At 31.9% G+C, this 10263-nt stretch overlaps 1 pseudogene; it reads left to right on the forward strand.

Moving 5' to 3' along the window:
- The first annotated feature begins 206 nt into the window (after positions 1 to 206).
- LOC141679791 (octanoyltransferase LIP2p, chloroplastic-like) lies at positions 207 to 6450 on the forward strand (annotated as a pseudogene).
- Positions 6451 to 10263: the final 3813 nt, after the last annotated feature.

The raw sequence follows: 10263 nt of genomic DNA on the forward strand, positions 1-10263 counted from the left end.
AAATTATCAATATAGCTGGAAACGGGGAAAGCAGGGCTAGAACTGTTGGATACTGGACTCCAGGAAGTGGATTCATTTGAAAAATAGCAAGTGAAGCTGAGAAAAACTATAAAGTAGTCCCTTCCAAACTGGTTGATCTTGTTTTAAGACCAATCATATGGCCCAGAGATTCTACAACGAAGCCTAAAGGATGGGATGTACCAGGAATGGGCCTGAAGCTAAGAAATAATGTTACTGGATTTAGCATAGATGTTTTCATTGCTGCTTTGGATGTATTGCCATTCAAGATTGAACCTGAATTTTTCCCTTTCATAAATGACAGAGGTGAACGTAATGGAACATACAACGATCTAATCAACAAGCTAAGTGGCATCAAGGTTAGTAGACAAGAGTAACAATGTAGTATCATTATTTATTTAATCTATATATAAATTAATACACTTACTGCGGAAAATATGTGTGTCTCTAGAACCTGGGATATGAGGTAGTGGTTGGCGATGTACGATCCAGGGAACATGGTTGGGAACAAATGGGCCAGGTTTGTGCTTGTGTTATGGTTGTTCATGGTATACATATTAATGTAGAGTTACACAACAAATCTATCCTCAATATTAACAGTGGATCAACTGAGACCTTCTATGTACTCCCCTGAGTGTGCAGGTTATCAAGAAGGCTCGTCTGTGAAAGACGTGCTCACATAATGGTTCAATATGAACGTAACTGATTTTCCCAGTTACAGAAGCATTGAAGCTTATGACGAGGCCCTTTCCCTAGGATGTAAAAATGGAGGGGTTGATGCTATTTTTGATGAGATTCCTTATATCAAACTATTCCTTAGCAAATATGGTCCTAAATATAAGATGTCTAAGACTTTCTATAATTCTGATGGATTTAGATTTGTAATTCTCCTCGGCCCTCTCAATTTAGTTCTCATTTATCAAATATATGATATGTGCAATTACATAATAAAAATCCAAGTGTACATATAAAAAGATTGAGCGAAGACGAACAAAATTGAATTTGCAAAACACGTGTTTAAAAGAAATCTTAATATTCTTGAATAGAGAACTTTAAATTATCAGCATCTTTTAATGAAATTATCAGCATTTTTTAGGTAAACATATTATAAAAAGGACATGCCTAATGCATGTATTGACTTTTAAAGGATACAATTAGCTTATAGCTCCTTGAATTATGATCAATAAGCTTATAGCTCCTTGTATTATGAGCATTGATATTTTAGGCATTACCCATTGGATCTCTGCTGTCTAAGCCCATTTCAAAGGCAATATTAAGTTTATGGGAAAGAGAAACAATGGGAGTGATTGAGAGGTGAAATTTTAAAGTGGGACGTACCAGCAAATACGAGGCCGAAGATGCATCACAAAATAACCCAAGTTTGATAACAAGTAGCTTTGTTGGCCTTCTCATTATCATCGCATTGCTGAGACTACTTGCAAGTTGCACTAGTTTATTCTGAATGCTCGTTCGTTATTTCAAGATATCGAGTTCATTCTCTTATGATGACTCATGATGTTAGCGGTGAAATTGACCTACAAGATCACAAGGAGTATGGTGATAATGTTAAGGATGAAGATCAAATATCAGCCAAAGAAGAGAGCAATCAAAAAATACTATAAGAACACAGAGATAACAAGGTTGCAGAATGCTGATAATGGATTCATGGACTAGGGAGTATCAAGTTCACTGTTCATGTATACATGAGTAAATAGTAGACAAGTTTTTGACTGAATCATTGGATTGAAGTGTTCAAATCTATATTGCCAAATCATATTTTATTACTGCACAAGAATACAGAAACTACCAAAATATCAACCAAAATATCATATTTGGTACTTAGCTAAGTCAAATTAAGTCAAATTGACTTTTATTCTATCTAAATTTTATTTTTATTAGTTATCAAATTTTTATTCTCTCTAAATTTTGTTTTTTATTAGTTAGTGTTCATCCAAATCTATTTACTTTTAAATTTAAAATATATTTTGATCAATAAATAATATTAAATAAACTATATTGATAAAGCTAATTATAAAATAATTATAAAATTATATAAAATTAAATAAAATAACAAATATTTCATTTATAATATAATGATACTTTCGTTTCACAAAAACAACATAATATGTTAGATTTCTATAACAAGTAAAACAATGCAAAACTATAATTATTATGGAAAATTTTCATAACTGATTCGATTACTTTTAACTGCATAATTATTCTTTACAAGTATCAATTTAATATCTCATATTAATATATTAATTTCGATCGGTATTTCATATTACAAATACCAATTTCATATTTTAATTTGTTTCACACGTGTTATCAATTATTTATACTACAACCCATATTCTATTAGAACAAACAATTACTAAATCTTGGTATTCACTAGAAAAATTATATAACTATTATTAAAAAAATTTATAGATAATTAAATCTCAACTAACACGAATTGAATTCTACCCTATGTATATTTTAGAAAATTTACCAAAAATGTTATTTTTTGTAAAATTTACGATTTTACTAATATTTGAAAACATTTGCAAAAATATAATGTTGCTAATAGGTTACAATTTAGTATAAATAGTGTAACATTTAGGGTTGCATCTTAAGTTGCAAATATGGTTGCACTGAACGTATTTTTGCAATTTTTTATAATTTGAAATTGCAAACGTAGTTGCAAAAATGTCACTTATTTTTGCAAATATTTTTAGAAATTGATAGCATTTTTGAAAATTTTTGCAAAATTTGAATATTTATGAAAAAATCCATATATTTTATTTGCACTTTAACTTCTATTTGTTCGTGTTCATCCAAGTGTCGATTTACTTTTAAATAATCCTACTTGTAAAAGCTAACATGTTAGATTAATATAACAAGTAAAATAAATAGGTACATGGCTAGAAATATAAATAGATTTATAAGCCATATATTTTAAAAAAAAATTATACGATGAAATCACTTGGATTCGATTTCTTTTAACTACATAATTAACAACATTTATTTATTTTAATCTGTGTTCGCAAGAATTATTTTGAAATTTAAATTTTATACAAATAATAATATGATATTATTTTTAATATCGAACTCGTGTTTCGCACGGTTACCAACTAGTATAATATAAAATATAGAGTTTGGATATACAGTTTGTATACTCTCATGAAGAAAAATAGATTTAATCTACTTTAATATATAATTTTTAATTTTTTAAATTAATAAAAAATTAATATTTAATATTTGGTTCGGTGAATATGACTTAAATGTGTTGGATGGAGGAATCGAGGAAGTATTGCCAAACATACCCACTTCTTTGCTAAAAAGTTAATTGTTCTTAAATATCCTAATTGACAATTAGTAATTGTTGTTCCAGTTTTAAAATTGGTTACTCCGCCTCTTCCCCACTCTGTTAAAATCTCATACCTTTTGTTCAAATGAACGAATTTTCATATATTCTTGAAAATATTAATTAAACTAGTCTATAATATGATCACAAACCCCATTTTTGCGATACACCCACTTCAAATTTCTTCAAGAAAATCAACCCCTTCAATCCATTTTTCAAATTTCAATTCATCCCAAGCAATTCCCATAGCCCATGACTCAAAAAGGAGGTACCTTTACATTTTTCACACAAAGCCTTTGTCTTTTTGTATATACATGTATGTGCGTATGTATGTATATTTTGTATTCTGAATTGGTTTAATTGTGCATTTGTAGGTGTGATGTGTTTGATATGCACAATGAGCTAGTTCCTTATGCCAAGGCTTGGACTTGGCAAAAATCAATTGTGGAAGAAAGAAAAAAATTGGTTGATAAGAATGAAGATTTCTGTGATAGTGCTATTGTTTTGCAACATCCATCTGTTTATACATTGGGAACAGGTAGTTCTGAGGATCATTTAAAAGGAATCAAGAACTTTTATCGAACTGATCGCGGTGGTGAAGTTACTTATCATGGTCCAGGACAGGTAATTTTTGAATTTTGTTGTGCCAATTGGATAGTTGTTTAGCTATTTTATTGAAAGTTTGGATTTTTTGATTATTTGTAACAGTTAATGTTTAATAGTAGAACAATGGACAATGCAAATTCTAATATTTTGTGTTCCTTGATTAACTAATTACGAACTTGACTATATATCATAAGTTTTGTTAGATATTTTCATTAAAAGTTTGGATTTTCCGATTATGTGGAACATTTATCTGTTTGATAGTAAAACATTTTATGGTGCAAATTTTAATCTTCTGTGTTCCTTGATTAACTTAGTACAGACTTAATTATTTATCAGTAGTTTATTTTTTTGTAGCTAATCATGTATCATATTCTTAATCTTCGTTACCACACTATGGATCTTCATTGTTACCTTAGAGCTCTTAAGGAGGTGGTGATTCGACATCTGTCGTCGTGTTTTACATAAAGGCTACCGTGCACGAGGGTCTGACTGGGATTTGGGTTGGTACGTATTGAGAATTCTTATGTATCGATATATGTCCTCATGTATTTTATTTTTACATCTTCTTATGATGCTTTATGCTTGAGTGTTGTTATTCTGCAACAAAGGTTTTACTTTGCTATAAAAACTATGGGAATAGAGTTTTGCTTAAATTTAGTTTTACATATATTTGAAACCTAGTAAATTTAGGGTTTCAATTTGAATATGAAAAGTGAGGGGTTGATTCAGGATTACTTGTCTTGATTTTTATAGGTGAATAAGATGGTAAGATTAAAGCAATTAATGAAATATCATTTGTGGCAAATGATAATATTAGAAATAAAAAGTATTAAAGAAAGTGGTATTCCGCCTTTAATCATGGTGTTTAAAAGAAAATGTGATTCATTGAATGTTGTCCAATGCGCTTATGATAGTGATTGATCAAAAGAGGTTTGAGTGATTGGGAATAAGCTTGGTGTGTCTGTTATTGTTGGTGATTTCTTTTAACTACATAATTAACAACATTTATTTATTTTAATCTGTGTTCGCAAGAATTATTTTGAAATATAAATTTTATCCAAATAATAATATGATATTATTTTTAATTTCGAACTCGTGTTTCGCACGGTTACCAACTAGTATAATATAAGATATAGAGTTTGGATATAGAGTTTGTATACTTTATGAAGAAAAATAGATTTAATCTACTTTAATATATAATTTTTATTTTTTTAAAATAATAGAAAAATAATATTTAATATTTGGTTTGGTGAATATAACTTAAATGTGTCAGATGGAGGAATCGAGGAAGTATTGCCAAACAGGCCAACTTCTTTGCAAATATCCTAATTGACAATTAGTAATTGTTGTTCCAGTTTTAAAATTGGTTACTTCGCCTCTTCCCCACTTTGTTAAAATCTCATACCTTTTGTTTAAATGATTGTTTTTTGGGTTAAATATCAAAGTTGTCACTCAACTGAAGGTCATATATTAGTTTAATCATTAAACTTAACATGGTATCATTTGAATCACTAAAGTCATAACAAATATCAAATAGATACCTTAAAATATTTGCTTGAGAATTAAAGTTATAAACATTTTTCTTTTGTCATATTACAACCAAATGAAAAGTTATGAATTTATAGTATTTTAGATGATTTTGTGAGATTTTTAAAAAATTATCTACTAATTATTTTTATTTAAATAAAGAAAATGAGTACAAAATTAAAAATAAATAATTAATATATTTTAAAAATCTTACTATATTATATGAAATACTAGAATACACACATTTTCATTGGATTGTAATATGATTCAAGAAAAATATATAGAACTCCATAAAATAATTTTTAAATTCTCGAACCATATTTTGAGGTATCCGTTTGATATATATTATGACTTTAATGATTCAAATGATATCCCGTTTAGTTTGATGATTAAACTGATATATGGCATTCAGTTGAGTGATCACTTTGATATTTAACCCATTGTTTTTTTGACGGTAATGGAGATTACCGTTGCACCACAATCAGATATTGAACTTAGGCAAAGGTAATGGAGATTACCGTTGCACCACAATCAAATACTGAACTTAAGCATTTTGGTTTATTTGAATAAAATCATGTTCTATAATATTAATGCTCATTAAATGATTTAGATATACGTTTTCTAAAAATATTTGATTGATTACTTCAGGGGATCAAAAAGTTGTGGCCATTGGCGTAAGTGCATCCAAATAGATAATATTTCACGGAGTATCAGTAAATGTAACAGCAAATCTTACATCTTTTGATCGGACTGTACCATGTGGGATACAAGACCGTCAAGTTGGAAGCATAAAGAAGTTGCTGCGTCAGCCTCTATCCTTTGAAGGATGCGGAAAATTACATTTTACCGATGATCAACTGGTTAACGCCACTTATGAATCATTGATGAAAGAGTTTTCTAAAGTCTTATACGTACAACCCGTGCATATTATACAAAGAAGAATATATCATGACTGACCGTGTAGTATTCATCTTGAAATAGCAAGATGCGGACAACATTTTATACAGAAAAACCTAATTTTGGATTACATTTAATTTCTTTTCTTGTTCTTTTTTGTAATTTTAGATGGTTATGTTATTCTTCCCTATAACTAGTATTAGGTCACACACACTGTAGAGGGGGTGAATACAGTGTATAATACAATCAAATCGAACTTTAATATCTTAAATAACAGAAAACAAACTTTATTGAAACAATAAACTCTGTTACAGTATGGAACTGTTACCTCTCAGTGATAAACAACTATCACGAGAGCTGCTAGGATTACAATGAATAATCTTCTTGAATATGATAACACTTATAGTGTAAACCCTATGTCTGTGTTTATATACTACACAGTTACAAGATAATCGCTAATTGATATAGAATATAATTTTGCTTCCTAAAATATATCAATCAATATCTTTTCTTCCAAGTATTCCATTCTTCACGAAACTCCTTCTTCATGCATATCTCTTCTTATGTTTATCTCGATCTTCTTTCCTTTAATCAGCTACTGTCCTTATCCGAACGTCCTTCAACACTTAAGTTCTGATATCTAACTTCTGATGATTATCTCCTGATAATATAAGTACTGATATCCTTAAGTCCTGACTTCCAGTATAAGTACTGATTAATGGTTAAGTACTGATTTGTCCTGTTAAGTAAGATCTGAAATCTAAACATAAATCATATTAGCCATGACATTATCAAATATATCTAACAATCTCCCCCAACTTGTAAATTAGCATAATATACAAGTTTAACAGATATTTGATGATGTCAAAAACATTAAGTACAAATGCATGAGAATTAGACTAGATAACTACAACTTACAGTCCTTAAAGCTTTACCAATATTTAACTTCTGATAACAACTTCAGTCTGTACAAATATCAGAATTTAAGCAGTTGTAGATCTTTGACTTGGCTTCATTATCTGATCTCTCTGATGTCAGGAGTTGTTCTGAGATAGTTCTTCAACAAACATCTCTCAGCATATCTAAGTTCATCAATCATTCTCCTTTTGGCATCTTTAAGCTCTGCAGTATCTTCACCAATTTGAAAGATTGCAGCTCTGAGATCATTAATGTTTGCTTTTCTTATATCCTGATCCAGTCTGATCAAATAAGCTTTATCAGACTCAAGATTGAATTCCACAGCCCTGTACCCTAGAAAGGTAGTTACAATTTGAGCAGAATTGGGATTCATTTCAACTATATCACCCTTGTGATCTCTGTACTTTGGAATGTATGTTCTGTCAGACTTAACAGAATAAAGCCTTTTCTGTCTCTGAATCTGATCCTTCAAATAGTTTGCAGCAGTCCCTGTCAATCTGTCATCCACTTGAAGTAAGAATAGTACATGCTCCAATTCTTCAAAATACTTCAATGGAATGGCATTTTGTCTTATATGATAAACCCTACCATCTCTCATGAAATACAACAAGATGTATTCTTTCAAGTAGGTATGGTAAACCATTTTTACAGATTCTAGTTGATTCAATCTCTCAGGAGTTGCTCCAATACCTGGTTCACTCAAGGAAGTTGGATCATTAGTAGTGTTATGTATTCTTCTTTCATTAGCACTTCCCAATCCAGTTTTATCTCTTGCTTCCTTTCCAGTAACTACTCTAGCTTCAAAACCACTTGCAGCAGTCTTCAAAGGTTGAGTCTGTTTTGCTTTAGTGAATCTTGGTAGGAGTGTCTTTGGTCTATCTTCTGATATCAAGTTAACTTGAGCTATGTCAGAGGTTACTTGCTTCTTATGAATATCAGAACTTATAATTTCTTGACTCTGAACAACTTGAGCCATGTCAGAGGTTGTTTTAAGAACTTTTCTTGAAGTCAGAGCAAGATCATCCTTTTCATCAGTAATTTCTTCATCCTCAAGAGGCACATACACCTTGATAGGTTCACCAACCTTTTCTTTACCCTCGGATCTTGGATCTATCTGTGGTTGTGATTTAGCCAATGTTGCTTCAGTATGTGTCCTTTCTTTGATCACAATGCCTTTGAGTTTTGGAAGTGGCTTTTTACCAGAAGCTTCAGATTTAGATGCAACTTTCTCTGATTTAAGTCTGGCTTCTTCTTCCATTAAACTCTCCATGTCCATTCCTGGATTTTCCTGAAGAAATAACTGTCTTGACATTTCCTCATCAAGATCTAAAAGTTCATCAGAACTTATCCTTTTACCAGTAGCAGAGCTTATTCTTTTCCCAGTATCAGAACTTGTCCCGTGACTTGTGATTTCAGCTTGTCTTGATGTGAATCCTCTACCTTGACTATGACCTCTACCCATTCCAGAGCTTCCTCGATCATCTTTTCCATCATCCTTACCTTTCAGTGTCTTGTCAGTCTTGCATTTGGACTTAATTACTTTCTCCCCCTTTTGGCATCAACAGGTAATAGAAGAGAGACAAGAAATTCCACTGAAGATTGGATTTCATTAAGTTGTGATTGCTGAGAAGCTTGATTTTTCAGAATATCACCAATCTGAGCTTGTTGATGATCTTGAGTCTTCTCAATAGAAGCAATCCTGTCAAAGGTAGGTTGAAAGAACTTTTTCTTATCAATTTTCCAAACTTCTCCTTGCTTAATAAATTCTTCCTGAATCTTGTGTAGCTCTGCACGAGTAGTTGAATGAAGACCTTGTAGATGTTTAGTACTCAATGCAGTGACTCTAAGCTGGGTTTTGAAATCATCAGAATTTAACATTTCATTAGCTTTAGTCAAGTGCTCAGCAAGATGAATATCATTTGGAACACATAAAACTGAGTTCCATTCCTTAGTCCACTCCCGTCCTGCAGGAGTTTCACTCCAAGGCACTGGTGCTTCTCGGGTAACAAACTTCTTAATAAGTTCAGACTTAAGAATAGTTTGTTGAGGAGCATGTCCTGAAGGACCTGCTGCATCAGCATCTGCAGTTGGAGCAGCATCACCAGTATCTCCAGCATTTGCAGCATCAGAATTTAAAGAATCAGTATCTTCTAATAAGACAACAGTGTGTGTAGCAATGGAGGCTTCAACATCCTCTAATTGCTGATCTGGTTCTAAGTTCTGATCAACAACCATATCCTGATGCTCACCTAAAGTCTGATCATCAGCATCATGATACAGAGAAGGTGTTGTAGATAACTCTGGAGTTTGAACAGCATCAGTAACAGGTGTTGTTGAAGGATTAGTTGATGTTGGAGCTTCTAAAAGAATTACTTCAGGCACAACCAAGGTTTGAACATCAATATCAGCACTTGTGCCTGGATCAACAGGAGACACAGATGGTGTGTTAGCCTTTTCAGAAATAGCTTCCTTAGATGGAGTTGATGGAGAAGAAATGACTGTAGCAAATTCCTTGTCTTGTGAGATCAGAGATTCCTGATCCCCTTCCTTAGCTGCTTCCTCTTCATCATCTGAAACTGGCCTTTTTACCCTCTGTTTCTTGTATCTCTTTGTTGATTTGGATTCCTTGGGAGTTTCAGAAACTGTCATTCGTCTAAGCCTTTTGAGAAGCCTAGATCCCCCAATTCCAGAATCCTTCTGAGAAGTCTCTTTCTCAGTTTCACTTACAACAGGTTCTGAAGAAGGAACCTGGTCCTCAGTATTAGATTCATCTCTCAAGGAAATCCTCCTTCTCTTTTGAGGTGTTTGAGGAACAATCTTTGTCCTCTTTGGCTTGGAGGATGAAGGCTTCACAGTAGGTGCTGAGGATGAGGGTTGAATAGTCTGTGAAGTGGAGAGATAGGATTTAAGATATTTCCTGAGGGTAGGTTGAGTAGAATGAGTGGTAGGTGCTG

Source organism: Apium graveolens, chromosome 8 (genome assembly GCF_009905375.1).
Source record: "Apium graveolens cultivar Ventura chromosome 8, ASM990537v1, whole genome shotgun sequence".
Classification (NCBI taxonomy): domain Eukaryota; kingdom Viridiplantae; phylum Streptophyta; class Magnoliopsida; order Apiales; family Apiaceae; genus Apium; species Apium graveolens.